The 16,161-nt window shown below is 47.6% G+C and overlaps 2 protein-coding genes across 3 annotated transcripts in view; one reads left to right on the forward strand and one right to left on the reverse strand.

Moving 5' to 3' along the window:
- LOC133966542 (basement membrane-specific heparan sulfate proteoglycan core protein-like) overlaps positions 1-16,161 on the reverse strand; it is a 298,590-nt gene that overhangs the window by 151,255 nt on the left and 131,174 nt on the right. The window lies entirely within an intron of this gene.
- Positions 1-16,161, forward strand: part of slc8a1b (solute carrier family 8 member 1b) — an 80,173-nt gene that overhangs the window by 14,288 nt on the left and 49,724 nt on the right. The window lies entirely within an intron of this gene.

Genomic DNA, 16,161 nt, shown 5'->3' on the forward strand with positions numbered 1-16,161 from the left:
ATGTCTCTTTGAATTCCAACTCTCTGGCTGAAGTTGTTCTTGTTGTTGCCGCTCTGTGTTTGAGAGAGAGAGGGTGTGAGTGAGATGTGGAGGTCGCGTCAAGCCGACCGCTCATCGGGGACAAAACCAACGATTCCCCACTCCCTCTGTTTTTGAACTTGTCTCTCTTCTCTACTGTGACTCTTCATTCTCTTCTCTTATCGCTCTGTTCTTTCCTCTTTGCTCTGGATTGTGCTGCTGATTCCAGGTTCCTTGTTTTCTACGTGCTGCTCTGTACAGTCAGCACAACGGACCTGATCTATCGGATCGTGAGCTGCCAACAACTCTGGGAACTGGGTTATTGTTTTGAGATGGTGTGTGGTTTGAATCTCAAGTAACCCTCGCTGGTTGCTGGGAACATATACAAATAAACAACTTCAACAAATGAGCAGCAGGGAAACTGGGTGACGCTGGGGGGGGGGCATCCATCTATTCAACTTAATGTGACCACACAAAGGCGTTTTAATAAAGAGTCCCAGTTGCCCTTTTAGGTGACTTTATGCTGTGTGTGAACCACTTAGGCCGCCGGAGGCTCCTCTGTTGTCTTTCCTGTGTGAACAGGACTTGAAGCTCTGTTGGAGGCTCCCTGCTGTGAAGCTGCTCAGCCACAGTTCAGAGCTCCTCCTGCCGGACGCAGGGACCTTGTTATCTGAAGGTTCATGGTTTCTGTAGGAGCTGGTTTCAGGAGGCCTGTGATGTTCTCTCGTCCTGACCATCTCACCACGTGGGGAGTGAGCTCCAGCTTCAGACAAACGTTTGTGCGATGCTCGACACGCTGGCTCGACACCAGGTCCTTGCCTGTTCTTTAAATCTGTTACTGCTGTAAACAGTAAGTGCTCATTACAAAGCTTAGTTGCATGTTAAGCCTTTATTGCTCTGTTAGTGGATTTGACTTGTTAACAGTCGATGTCCGGCTCATTGGAGCATCTGCCCTCTCCACTCTCATGTCTATCTCTTTTGTCCTTGTGCGATTTGTGTTCTCATTGTATTTAAAAGGTCTTGTAGGTGTTGTTACAGTGCAGTGTTGTGTATGTGCAGGTACAGAGTGTAAACCTGAGAACACGTCTTCATCCCGAGCAGCAGATCTTTTCACTCTGGGAGGTGAAATTACTGTTTTCCAGTAAACGCTCCGTGAGGCGCACCACTAATTTGTGTGTTGATTGCTTATCTGTAAAACGCACAATAAGGTGGGCTACTGGCTGCTCTTCCTATCGCACACACATGCCTGTCGGGGGCGGCGTGTTCCCGATGTCAACACAAATAACTGTTTGCTGTAGAGCCGTCTCATGGAGGCCTGTTAGTGAGTCGACCTGTTTCACGTGTTGGTTTGTGGGAGTTGTCATAAGACGCAGACCAGTCATCTGATACCAGCTCTGCTAGGAACTGATCTGAGACTCATTGTATTGATGGACTTCTTTCACCTGACAGGGACATTTCATCCATTCAGTCAACATCGGTTCAACGACTGTAAATAAAATCAATTTCAAGGTTTGGACTATTTGTTGTAGCTTGGATTTCTACAACCAACATTAGAGGTTTCTGTCATTATTTGTTATTTCTTTTACTAACACTATAGTTGATTGTCCTTTTTCCTCAGGCAGGTCAGGATAAAGTGATATATGATGGATTTGAGTTTGGAGACGTGTTCCTGCAGAGTGATGGGAGGAAAGAGTTCGCTCTGGTTGGCTTCACATGTTTCTGAGATAGAAGGAGTTTTTAATGACATGAAAGAAAGTGCACCGTCATGATAAGTGCATGTGAAAGATGGCGTCTTAGCAACAGACTCTCACTCGGCTGTTTTCGGTCAGATTTGAAGCAGATGTCGGCCGAGCTGTCGTTTCAGCCTGTGGCCGGCTGCATAGTTTCCATAGCTTGTAGCTCTATCAGCCAGGACTAAGTGGGCTTTAATAACACTTTGTCTAAATCAAGTGATGGACTGTCCTCCTGGCTGTGTCCTGGTTACTGTGCTTCTTTAAAGGGAAGAGACCCAGAGGACGAGCAGACTGACTTGAGACCAGTGAGTGAAGGAGTAAATCAAACCTTTAATAGAACGCTAGAGGTTTGCAGTTGGGTTGGGGGGGCAGATATGAATCCTTCATATGAATCCTACACAGACCCACCGGTCGGTAGCTGTTTGTTTTCCACATTTAATTTACAAGAATTAATTTTTTAATTTGATTTAAATTCAAAATCTATGTATATTTAGTTGCATTTGTGTTTGTTATTAATTAGCTACTGTTAATAAAGTGGTTGATGTGCTCTATCACTTGGAAGGTCTGGACTCTGCTCTGCTCTGAGATAATAGAAGTGATAATACATGATTTGGTGCGATACACATAAATGACTTGAACTGAAATGTGTACGTTCTAAACGTCAGCCTCTGTTTTACTCCAGACTTCAGACGTACTTATTGTTTGTGCTCATCTTTAGTTGTTGAATCCATATTTGTGTCCAGACTTCAGATGTTTACATGAGAGGAAGATGCTTCGTCTTCACACCTTAAATGAGACACGAGGTAAAAATAGATTGTGTGGATAAAAGCCCCTGAATGTGGATGTGTTGTGACAACGACATAAAAGAACACAGGCATATGCATAGTATGTTTCCCAATAGAAAGAGAGTGTGTGTGTTACACAAACCCGACACCTTCCTTCAGGGAACAACTGAGGACAGTTTTGCTGCAGAATCACGAAATAGCTGAACTAAATAGATTTTCCTCCAGGCTTCCTCTACCCTGATTCTGTTTCTCTGATAAAGAGAGAGGGGAAGAGGGAGGGAGAGATAAACGAGCGTGAACGGAGGTGAAGACAGCAGGGGGGGGGGTGGAGGGCGGAGGGAGCAGCGCTGTGAGGGAGAAAAGATTCAGACTCCTGAAAGTTTCCCCTCGTTTACTTTTCTCTGCTGTCGCCTCCCAGTTCTACTGGTGTGTGAGAGGCCCTGTGCACTTTGTGTCTGGTGCAGTTTGAGAGGAAGGGCTGACAGATGGAGGTGTGTGTCTGTGTGTGTGTGTGTGTGTGTGTTCCAAAATGAAATGTCAGTTTAAGGGAATCGTTGAATTCTTCGTCCCACTGGCACATGATGTGTGGCTTCTGTCCTGAACAATACGTTTCTATTGTATTCTTGTATTTCTGATGCAACACATCTGCTACCACAGCTTCACCACAGCTGTCCCATGATGAGCACTTTTATCCAGAGCACCTTCCCTCACCCTGAGCCGCTCTATTTTTAATTTGGTTGCTCCTCATGGAATTACCAGGACACTTAACACAAAATGGGTCAGCAGTGAAACTGTGTCTTCAGACAGAGAAGAGGAGAGTTGAGTTAAATTTATAATAATTCCATAAACTATAAGGTGCAATCATTTCTAACCTGTGTGTCTGTGGCAACAAGATGCACAAACATCAGTTACAAGAATGGACAAAGGTAGAAATGGAGACGCACACAATAGGACATGTGTATACACACAGGTATTCTCAGAATACACTCGATGGACAATAGCTTGGCTTTGAGTTTACCTCAATGACCTTTTGACCCTGTGAGGCTGTACATGAATAGATCACACACACACATACACACACACACAAACACAAACACACACACACACACACACACACACACACACATACACAAACACACACACACGGACAGAATGAGCCAATAATGCAATTAAAATAAATAGGCAGCCAGTAGAGAAACATGGTGGAATCGTGAATCAAATCAAATCGAATTATGCTCCCTCCCACACACACACACATACACAAAGAATCACACAGACACACACACACACACAGACACACACACACACAGTCACACACGTTTAACAGACTGGGATGTCACACTCCAATAAACCAGCACAGATTGGCTTTTTGAGATGCAGGCTTCGAAGAACGTGGGATGTGCATATGTGGTGCAGTCATACATATTTCGCATATGGGAACATTCTTCTATAAATACAGACAGCAGTGATTTTCACCTTGAAATAGTATTTTTCTATCTATGCAAGTTACATTTTCATCAGGCTTTAATTAATCAGAGCTCACGTGTTCGATTCCCATGAGAGGTCATTGTCGGCTCATGACAACTGCTCCAGATGTCAGTGACTTTTAGACTAAGAAACCATCACAGGTCTGATGTCTCGACTCAGATTATTAACATCCCAGTTTGGATTTCACACTGGTTCGTACGGGGGAAAGAACCCATTTACATCTGGGAGTGGATTTGGTTCAGGGCCAGTTTCAGAGTTTGGACATTGAGCGATTGGGTTTGATCCTTGGCAGAGATGTGCACTGTCCCAGTGGTTTATTAATGTATTTGTTAAGAGCCTCTGTGACGGGAAACCCTTCCCCATCATCTTTAGCTTGTCTTGCTAACGATGCCTCTTTGGTCATTTAAAGGAAATGTCACCCAGCAGGATGGACAGAGTTCTATCTGTGAGGAGAGAGAGAGTCTCTGAGTTTCCACGGAGGTCAGCGTTTGTGTCGGGCTCAGTTCCACAAGGTTCTAAAGAATTACATCTCAATCAATGTCCCGAAAGTCTCTGGTCCAGATCATTACGCAGTCCCACGAGGACTCTGGTTGATTCGCTGTGAGCAGCACTTAATGACGACCCATTGATCAGCCTTCATTTCACAACTCCATTGAAACGATGAGAGAAGTGGACGAGGCTGAAATGAGCTGGTTTCAACTGAGACGCAGAATCGTTCAGGAGGTAGAGTACGAGTCTGCTCCTCAAGAAGAAGAAGGGAGAGCGGGAGGAGAAGAGAAGAGAAGAGAAGAGAAGAGAAGAGAAGAGAAGAGAAGAGAAGAGAAGAGAAGAGGAGAGGAGAGGAGAGAAGAGAAGAGAAGAGAAGGGAAGGGAAGAGAAGAGAAGAGGAGAGGAGAGAAGAGAAGAGAAGAGAAGAGAAGAGAAGAGGAGAGGAGAGGAGAGGAGAGAAGAGAAGAGAAGAGAAGAGAAGAGAAGAGAAGAGAAGAGAAGAGGAGAGGAGAGGAGAGGAGAGAAGAGAAGAGAAGAGAAGAGAAGAGAAGAGAAGAGAAGAGAAGAGAAGAGAAGAGAAGAGAAGAGAAGAGAAGAGAAGAGAAGGGAGGGATGAGAAGGAGAGATAGGAGGGGGTGGGGGGGGAAGAGAGAGAGAGACTCTGAAAGAGACGGAGCAGAGGAGGAGAAGAGATGAAAGACACGAGAGGGAGAGAGAGACGGGGGGGGGTTGATTGTCTGTTTCTGTTTATTAAACTTTTGTCTGTGGATCATCAGCTTGAACCTGAAGCTCCATGTGGTCATGTGTGACTGGCCCCTCCTTCCTCCTGACCACTAGATACACAAACATCTTCTTCTGATGTCACAAAGACAACACACGTGGACACACAAGACACACAAAAAGGAAAAGGACAAACCAAATGAAGTGCTATAGATCTACAGAGTGATTGTGTTGATTACAGATCATCACACACGGAGCAGCACATCTGAGACGGAGACGTGAGAGGACCTGTGTTCACCCCCAGGGTCACCGACCAGGGGGTGAACTGAGCTGGGATTAGAACCAAGAACCCTCCTGCAGTGAGGCCACAGCTGGCATCACCATCAACTCCCAACTGTCAACTGATCAATGAGAAGAATGTCCTCAAAAAGAAAGAATCTTACAAATGAATGAAGATGTGTTTAAAATAAATGTCCCAGTCCTTCAGACACTTGATGAACAGGAGATTTCTAGTTGGATCCACCTCCCTACAGGCTGTCCCCGTGTCCTGCTGATGTCCTTGTGTCCTGCTGATGTCCTCGTGTCCTTCTGATGTCCCCGTGTCCTGCTGATGTCCTCGTGTCCTTCTGATGTCCCCTTGTCCTGCTGATGTCCTCGTGTCCTTCTGATGTCCTCGTGTCCTTCTGATGTCCTCGTGTCCTTCTGATGTCCTCGTGTCCTTCTGATGTCCCCGTGTCCTGCTGATGTCCTCGTGTCCTTCTGATGTCCTCGTGTCCTTCTGATGTCCTCGTGTCCTTCTGATGTCCTCGTGTCCTTCTGATGTCCTCGTGTCCTTCTGATGTCCTCGTGTCCTTCTGATGTCCTCGTGTCCTTCTGATGTCCCCGTGTCCTGCTGATGTCCTCGTGTCCTTCTGATGTCCCTGTGTCCTTCTGATGTCCTCGTGTCCTTCTGATGTCCTCGTGTCCTGCTGATGTCCTCGTGTCCTTCTGATGTCCCTGTGTCCTTCTGATGTCCTCGTGTCCTTCTGATGTCCTCGTGTCCTTCTGATGTCCCTGTGTCCTTCTGATGTCCTCGTGTCCTTCTGATGTCCTCGTGTCCTGCTGATGTCCTCGTGTCCTTCTGATGTCCCTGTGTCCTTCTGATGTCCTCGTGTCCTGCTGATGTCCTCGTGTCCTTCTGATGTCCTCGTGTCCTTCTGATGTCCTCGTGTCCTTCTGATGTCCTCGTGTCCTTCTGATGTCCTCGTGTCCTTCTGATGTCCTCGTGTCCTTCTGATGTCCCCGTGTCCTGCTCACCACTCGGCCTCTCAGCCCCATTCACTTATCCCATTATACAGCCACTCCTGTTTGTCAGCGACAGCTCACGTTACCATTCCTCTGCACAGTTTGGAATCCAGCCGCTGAAACCAGTACGGCCAGTTTGTCCCTGTTTGAATTTGTGGCCAGGAGCTGTAACCACTGCTCAATAAGACCCACAAAGAGGACGGAGACAAAGCCGAGGGCATCAATCTGCGGCTGCTTTTCAAAGCAGGGACAAAAGACCGGTGGAGGCTTCACACATTGCATGTTTTTACGGTCAAGGCTTTTATTGTGAAAAGCCAAACAGCTAAGGGTTTCATCTCCTATCGGAGGATGTGAGGCTGAGAGGATTCTTCTCCTGAAACAATGTAGGAATCAAACTCTGGTACAAGGTCACTTCAAGGACGTGACAAGACCAGAATCTGTGATCATCTGAGTCCGAGCAGTGAGGGATGGATCCGTCCTCGGCTGAAAGGTCAGAGATTAATCAGGCTCTGCTCAGGTCGGGTATCTCGTTGGGAATCTGCTCCGATAGCGGTGCTGGATCGATTCCTCCCCCCCGGTGCCAGAGGACGGACCCGCCACGCCTCTGCAGTCGGCCCTGAGCTCCTCTCGCTTTCTCTCAAATCAGAAACTCTCTCAATGTGTGAAACAGAACCAACCGGGTCGAGCCACTCGTCCCTCTCCTGCACACGGTTGATTAGGAGCAGAGGATCGTGTGGACGGGATTCAAACCTGTGGCATCTCCTCATCTGCCGTGCAGCTCCGTGCTCGGCGCTTTAATAAGAGCGCTGGTGATTCCCCCCCCCCCGGCCTGTCTGCTCTAAGTAGTTTTAATGGATGACTACGAGCGAGCTAATACTATTATGCTGATGTTAATTTTTTGGCGAGCGGGCCGGTGATATTGGAGCTGAATCTCACCGGGTTATTTATCCTCCACATTAGTCACAGAGGCACCACGGCGGCAGGAAGAGGGCCAACTCTGTCTGTGTGTGTCTGTGTGTGTCTGTGTGTGTCTGTGTGTGTCTGTGTGAAACACATGTATCATTATTGTTTAGGTTCTGGATTGTTTCACTCGTATTAGATTGTGTTGGATCTGCTGCTGAAACCTGAGACTCTGTTGGAACCTCAGAGCTCAGGTTGTGTTACTGCTGCTGAGGACTTTCACATGTGGTTGAAAACAAAACAGAGCGAGTGTGTAGTCCGGCTGCTAACCTGACAAGATGATGCCTAAATACAACAACACACTAAAGGGTCAAAGGATTGTGTTCATACAACACTTCTCTTCTATCGAGCACTCGAAGCACTTTGCAGTTCAAGTTGCAAGCAGCCGTACAGGCAGCACTTCTATATGATGTCCTTCTTTATTACATTGTGTTTATTGTCAGGTATCAGGGTTCAGTCTCTTGCCCAAGGACACCTCGGAATGGGATTGTACCCCCAACCCTCTGGTTAGTGGATGAGCCAGATGGAACGATATAACCTGTATGTTGGTTTCTTGGTTTGTTTGTGTCTTTGTTTGTCGGCAGGATAACACAAAAACTACTCATCAGATTTGACAGCTAGTGGAAGGACAAAGGAATATTCAATCATTTATACATCATCATAAAAATCAAGCATTTTGAAATTAGCCTGATGGATTTCAGGAGCCTGTGGCGAGGTGAGGAGCAGATCTGATCTGGGTCACGATGGTTTGAACTGAGCTCGACTCGTCGGGTTCAGATCTCAGGTCTGCAGCTCTACTCCATGGAGGAGGTTCTACTCTCAGTTTTGTGTTTATGGCTGAAAGTAGTGAGGTGGACCATTCTTCAGCTCGTAGCTCGTCAATCAGGAACACGTCACTTTCTGTTTTGTGTGTTCCTGCATGTTTTCAATTTGCACATCAACACCTGCTCCGCATGCAGAACATGCTTTTACTTTGTAAACTTAGCATGCCGCTCTATCAGGGCCCTGCTGCTCCGGGCAACCAGGGCGATGGCTGGTGCACTATGCAGTCGACTGCTGCCAGTTGTAGTAAAAGAGCATTTCACGCCCTGCTGGGCCTCCCTCTCTCTCCCTCGCCCTTTCTGCTGCACATTGTACTGCACTGACAGAGAGCGAGGAGGAGGAGGAGGAGGGAGAGGGAAATCAATGGATGAAGAGGAAACGTGATGAAGGACAGACGAGGAGAGGGGGGGGGGGGGGGGGGCTCGGCGAAGCAGAGCTGGAAAAATACAAATTCACTTCAGCTGACCCACACAGCACAAACAGATTGAATGTTCATATCAAACCAGAGTCGAAGGAGAACATTAAAACTCAACACCTCAATGAAACTCAACTTACACATTCCCTCATTCCCTAATTGTCGCCCCCTCCTCCACCCGCCCCTGTCCCCTTTGTGTTTTTTGTGTTGCATGGGAAAGGGGCTAACTACTGCCTGCCCCCCCGTCCCCCCCATCCTGTTCTTTCACAGCAGCACCAACGAGTCTGCTGGGATGTTATCACACATTACACCTGATGGATTGCACCTCTTAGCTGGAATATTCTGCTTAGGGCTGATTTACTCCACGCTCCCCGTCCGGGGCTCCGAGCCAGTCATCGGCTTCACGGCTGGAGAATGTGTTTTCTGTTTATAACACGTTCCAGCAGCCGACACAGTTTGGGTCAGTTAGCATCGAGGGGACATTTTCCATGAAGGACGAGGCCTTGTTTGGACTAACGCTGGTTCAGACGTGGCCGGTGATGAGAAGAAGGAGATCACTGCCTGAGCCACTTGTGAGCACTTAGCTGAGGAGGGCAGAAAGAAATGCAGGTGTTTAAAGTCTTCTGGTCGTGGGTGGAACTGCAGCTGCACGTTCACAGAAAGCTCCTGAAATCATCTGCATCACCGACGCAGGGAATGAACAAGAACTCTGATTCAAAATCACATTCTAATTCAGTCTTTGTTCAGTCAGGATGTTAAGGATTTGATTTGATTTGCACACTTGAATCCTGAGTCTGAACATGAATAAGACTTTGTATAGTTTCCGGGTCGAATCCGGGACATTGTGGGCGGGGGGGGGGGGGGGGGTGGAATGGCCTTTCACTGATTTATCTCCTCGGATACAGAAGGTTGCTCCGGCGTCCAGGAGCCATTTGTAACGAGCGTGGAATTGGTGAGATTGTGTGTTGTCCTGTTTGTCCTTGGCTACACAAAGTGGAGAGGACCTTGCTGCACATTTTAGATCACGTAGTCGTACGAAGGTTTTCTACGTTGTGATGATATTTTTCTACTGAATGATTCAGTGGAAGCTCTGGATTCAGAATCGTCTCACCGACGCAGATGATCCTTTTATTTTTAATCTTATATTGTTATTCTCTGACACAGGGGAGGATATTATTTCTATCAAAAGCCTGATCCGTGTTCATAACGTCCTCCACAGTTCATATCACATTCCTGAACACGCATCACACTCTGTGATACAGACCTGGAGCTGCTTCTGTCTGATGTCAGGTGGTAGTGATGATGCCGCTCACAGTTTATTTATCACTCAGTCGTTTTTCTTCTTCTTGCTGCGTCCTTCAGTTTTCTGTTCAGCCAGAGGAGAGAAGGGAAGTGTTAGTCTTCCATTTAATGTTATTTCCTTTCAATGCAAACAAAAAAGCTGTGATATGAATCTTTTGTGTATTCATGAAGATAAAATAGTCCTTCAGGGACGTTTTTGGCCCGGAGGCAGAAGGTTTCCTCCCCCCCGGTCTAACAATTCTGTAGCTAAAGATTTGTACGATTCAGTTAAAGAAAACAAAAACGATAAGAAGTGGAAAACAATCAGCTTTTAAAACATGCAAAGCAGGATATTCTGACTTTCTGCTGTGAGGTGATTTGTATGTAAACCTCCTGAAGCCCACCTGCTGACACATCTTTATTCTCAGTGTAGAGGTCAAGCTTCTTCATTCCTGGCCCACTGCGGCTCCTCGTTAAAGCTGCGCTCGTTAAGTGCTCCTCCAGGCAGCTCTGAAACAAACTAGAGCAGAGTTAGAGCATCGAGCTGGAGGACGGAGGACGCTCTGGGAGGCGAGGGGACGGGAAACTGATCTGTGGCCAGCACCACTGCAAAGGCTTTGATGGGAGGGGGAGTCCTGCCCGGAGCTGAGCTGGGATAAATAGCTGATAGCAGTCACAGTGGGGATAGTGAGTGAGACACACACACACACACACACACACACACACACACACACACACACACACAAATAAATCCTTGCTCCTGTGATCTCTGCATGGTAAGAAAGCACACAACAAGTACCAGGCTCCCGGGTTAAGTGCATTGTTGGATAGTTTTTCTCTGTCTCTCTCTTTCTCTCTCTCTCGCTCCCCCCCCCCCCCCCCCCTCTCTCTCCACTGCAGCAGCTGCAGTGTAAGTGAATCTGTTTGAGCTCCAGAGCACAGAACCCCTGGTTCACACATAGATCTGATCCCGTTTCCCTCTCTTCTGCTCGGAGCGGCTCTACGTCCACATGCTGATCAGGAGACGCTCTGTTCTCTGATTGATTTCACCTCTTCACTCCTCTTCTGTCAGGAGGATTTAGGTCTTTAAAGCTGGAGGGGAACAGAAATCTTAGATTTTTTCCGCTGTTGTGTCGTCTTATTATATTTTTTTTAGATTTAAACCCTCATGTCACTGCTGCGTGGCCCTCCCCCCCCCCCCGTGGCAGGATGGAGATGTTCTGTGGCAGAGACGTGCTGAACATCGATTGAGGATTGTGGTTTTAGGAGGCAATATTCTTCGACAGTGGAAAAACCTTGTCATGCCACAGGATGAGTTTTCCACGTGATCTATGATGAGTGGATGTCCCAGTTTGCCAGGGACAGTGTCTGGAAGTGATGCTCGGAGTGATGCCCTCAGAACTCCACCGATCAGTCACACTGTCCGTGTGCGTCCGTGTTCAACGGCCACATCGTAACTTCTGATGAGGTAGAAGTCAGGAAGCGGAGCACAGGCCTCCTCAGACCTGCCGGCTCTGTTCTTCTGTGCATTGTTGCAAAGGCATGTCGACGTGCACGACAGTTTTTTTCCAAATTACTAGCAGCCATGCGTGACTCAGATCCCTCCCTCCCTCCCTCCCTCCCTCCCTCCCTCCCTGCCGCTGCACACAGCAACACAATCTGGTGGCTGCAGGCGCACGGCTCATACTGCAGAGCTTCATTCTAAAATAATTATTAAAATGTCAGGAGTTATTGGGATAAATGTTTTACCGCGTGTTCTAATCTGGTGAAGATGGGGGTGTGATGGGAGGTGAGTGATGATGTGTGTGTGTTCTCGGGCGGCTTAGGGTCAACGCAGCCAAAGGAATCATTGGGTTTGTGCCAGAACGTCTGGCGACCTCACTTACACTCTGACTCAACGGATCTGGATCACAGTGATAAGCCCTGCACCAGTGCTTCCTCCACACTCTGCCTTCCTGCACCTCCGGAAGCCCCCAGACAACGTCTCAGAGACTCGGACCAAAGTTTGAGTTGCACCTGAAGCTGGTAATTATCCGTTAGTCACGTGAAAAGACCTGATACCAAACCCCCGAGGCAGCGGGGAATCTAAACCCATCACATGTTGAAATGAGGTCTGGTCCACTCAGTAGAGCTCTTAAAGGAACAGTTCAACGTTTTGGAAAATATGAATATCTGATCTGATGCTGTGAGTCACTCATGTGTCTGTATGAAGCGACATCCAGCCCACACTCACCTCAGCTCATGTGTCTGTGTGAGGGAGAATTAAAGGTTATACATTCATACAGTGCGCTTGTGCATATGTTTAATACATGTGTGCGTACTAATATTTTGCATCAGATCCTGTGGGATCCGACCCCACTGAGTTCTCCCGCGATCTCCGGGATAAGAGGATAATTCGGGAATTCCAAGATAGAATTCCCTCGCGGCTTTTCCCGTCCTGAAAGTGTAATGGTGGAGATGGAAAGGAGGGATTTGGTGCATGTGTGTGTGTGTGTGTCTGTGTGTGTGTGTGTGTGCGCTCCATGTCCTCATATATCACAGCTGTCACGAGCCGCCGGCCGCCATAGGAGCTGAACCCAGGTTCGTCAGTTGAACTCTGGGTAACACGTGAGCTCTTACAGGAGGTTCAGCCCCTGCAGGGAGGTTGGAGCTAGATTTTGAACATGGAGGCAGCATGATCACACACACACACAGACACACACAGACACACACTGAACACACTCGCACACACAGATAGTAGATGTAGACATGATTAGTTCACATTAGTCCAGCGTAGTGTTTTCAAAGTGTGCGTCTATGTACCTGTCTCTTCCCCCCCTCAGTTTCCTGTTTGGAGAGGAACTCGGGGGGGGCCTCTAAGTGTGTTAAGGCTAATTGCAGGTTTTTAATGAGATGACTGATTGATGCTAAACGGACTCTGGAAGGTTTGCTGGTTCGAGGCAGTTCACCAATTAGGTGTTTGTGCTTTTGGCAGCTTGTTGTGAGGCTCCCAACAATTAAAATAAAAAAGATAGATGAGAAGCTGCTGACATCTACTGTTTGGTTTTAACCTTCAAACTCATTTTAAAAGTCATTTTTACAGAACTAATCGATAGATTTCATCAGATTTAGATTTAATCTTGTCTGGACTCAAAATCCCTCAATTCCAACACGACAGAAAATCCTCCTAAACTTTATTACGTTATTAATTCAAAGCAAACCGGGATAAATGACTTATTTTATATAAATATGGTTTCATGCAACATCATTATATTTATTCTAATATCAGCCCTGACCCAGACAACCTCATAAATGAGACGCAGCCGGTGAAATAAAATGGAAGAGGCAAATCCATGGCCTCTCTCATCTGTCAGCGATGGCAGCTTGTCTATATGTTGGAGGTCGGAGCTTTCCCACAATGCCCTGGTGGCCCCGCTGCCTGGCGCCCCGGTGACAAGTGTCTCTCTGGTGAGCCATGATTGGATGAACAGACTGTCAGAGAGCACAGGCCCCCTGACTGTGTGTGTGTGTTAGTGTGTGTCTGTGTGTGTGTGTGTGTGTGAATATGTATGACTCCACATGTTGACAGGGAGGAGCGACCTCATGGCTGCTTCATACCTCGTGCTGACACACAGACTGACACCTCATTTATTTCCCTTACACTCAACCTCTGGTCTCGACCTCTCGACTCGATGCAGGACGAGTCACGACACAACGTTTGACACATGGTCCATAAAGTACGTTGCAGCAAAGTGTTTCCCAGTTTCCAAGCTCAAACTTTTCTTTGAGCTTGTTCCTCACCCGCTCCCGAGGGAAATCTCTTTGTCCGGTTAATTCCTCAGCAGCCCTCAGGGAATATTGTCTGTTTGCCCTGTGGTGGCTGGCGGTGGTGCACAGGAGGTTTATTAGAGCTTCATCACTGAAGCTCAGCTCCCGGCTGTGGCTGGACCCGAGGCCGACTGAAGCACCGAACCAGAACCGAGTCAAAACACTGAATGTGTGGACGTGAACCCTGAAGACCAGCGAACTGGAAGAGGCTGAGATTGAGTTGCTAACAGATCAGACCTGAAGAGTCCAACTTTACAAACCTTTATGTGTTAGTAATGTGTTCTTCTTTCCTGTGGTATGATAGCTTTCAGAACCACGGGGCTGAGCAGTAGTAGTGAGTAGAGTGTGTGTGTGTGTGGGGGGGGGGGGGGCAGCGTAGATTGAGGCTATCAGCTGATCCGGTTTCTAATGTAGCACAACTCCCATGATGCTGCAGAAGACGAGCGAGAGCGAAAGCGAGAGCGAGGGAGATAGCGAAGCCTCAGGCTCTCCATCTCTCTCTCTCTCTCTCTCTCTCTCTCTCTCTCTCTCTCTCTCTCTCTCTCTGTCTCTCTCTCTCTCTCTCTCTCTCTCTCTCCACCACGCTGTCCCCCTCATTCTATCCTTCTCTCAGGCAGACTTTAAAGTGTTTCATCACTCTGAGCTTTCTGCTGATCTCTTTGAACTCTTCTCTCCGAATGCTTCCTCTCACTCTGAATCCTGATTCTCGAAGAAGAGTTTTACATATCACGACAATGAGATAAGAACAGTGGATGTTCAGTCACTGTATTTGTATTAAAGTCTAACACCTGAAGGGAGCCTGTGCAGGTGTTGACCACTAGTAGTGCTGTCGAGCAACGTATGTGTAGATCCATGTTTCTGTTTATGATTCACATTCTGCTGTTTGCAGCACAGACTGTAAAATGGACTCTGGGTCCAGGAGGTAAAGCCAATGAAGAAAAATAACAAGATGCGTCAAACAAAACGGCAAAAACCTATTTATGTATATAACCACGAGCAATATAATAATTGGAAACATAACTTTCATTTAAGAACCTCCAGAGTTTACCTTTAAGCATATCCTGCACAGTGTTGAGTGAAAGAAGGCAACGACCTTTAGTAATTACCACGTAAAGTGTTGTTTTTAACACAATCCCAGAGTTTAGTTGGAACCGTTTCTGAGGAGCAGCACATTCCTCGTGTGTGCACTGACTCTCAGCGTCGCTCTGTCTCCTGTGACCTCGGACGCTTCAGAGCATCTCTCATTCTGCGACTCTGGATCTGAAGCCAGCAGCCGACTGCTACGTCCCCGGACTCCACCTGTGAAGTCGAGCTCTGTGGAGGTCGGAGTCTGAACCTGTGGGTCGTGATTCACAGAGGAACATTTTGACGGGTCACTGGTTCCAGTGGGACGCGACCATGTGACGGTTCATCGACATGCACGACAGAAGGAACCTGAAGCCGGAGCCATCGTTCATTTTATTATTTAATCTGTGACAGAAACAGGAATGAGACCTTTTGACCTTTGACTTTAGAAGAGGTCAACTGGGTGAGAATTTCCTATCTTTACTTTGATTGAGAAACGGGCCTGAAGCAGTCGAGAGCTGTTGGCAGCGCTCTGCAGGCGAGTGGGTGTGTTAGAGGCAATCAACACAAACCAGTGGGTCCAACAACAACTACAACAAACTACATGCACCACAAGCAAGTGCATGAGGAATGGGGGGGGATGTGCAATGCTAATGTTATTAAGTTTGTACTGTGCAGAGAATACCTGTTAGAAAGACAGCCATCGATCCACTGCCTCTGCTCCTCTGGACTCGGGTCTCAGTGGATCCAGATGGGATATTTAGACCCTCCTGAGGTCTACCCAGGGTTTCCCTTCACTTTGGTGGAAGGCGCCCAGGAGGCACCACCAGGCAACTACCTGGACTGTACCATTTCCAGAGTTCTACTCCGATGCCCCCCCCAGACATCCCGACCTCCTCACCCTCTCTCTGCCAGTCACTACCCAGAGGCTGTTCTGCTGAAGCTGCACCGACCTGCCTGAATCTAGATAACCTCCTCCACACCCAAGAATAGTTTTAATGTCCATGTTTCCATGACTCACAATAACATTGGACCAATCGGCCAATCAGCAGCGGCCATAACAAAGTAAGATGTGAGCTTCCTCTCCGTCTCTCTTACGATCTGTTTACAATCGCTGAGATCCTCACGAGCTGGACGGCAGGCCAGAGCCAGACGCCGGCTAATATAGACTTTAAATTGTTTACACACCGACACACACACACACACACACACACACACAGACCTACTGTTGCCCTTCTGTCTGTTGTACGTCACACAGAGAACAAACAGGGACAGGCAGACACTGGCCATGACC

This window comes from Platichthys flesus, chromosome 12 (assembly GCF_949316205.1).
Source record: "Platichthys flesus chromosome 12, fPlaFle2.1, whole genome shotgun sequence".
NCBI classification, from domain to species: Eukaryota; Metazoa; Chordata; class Actinopteri; order Pleuronectiformes; family Pleuronectidae; genus Platichthys; species Platichthys flesus.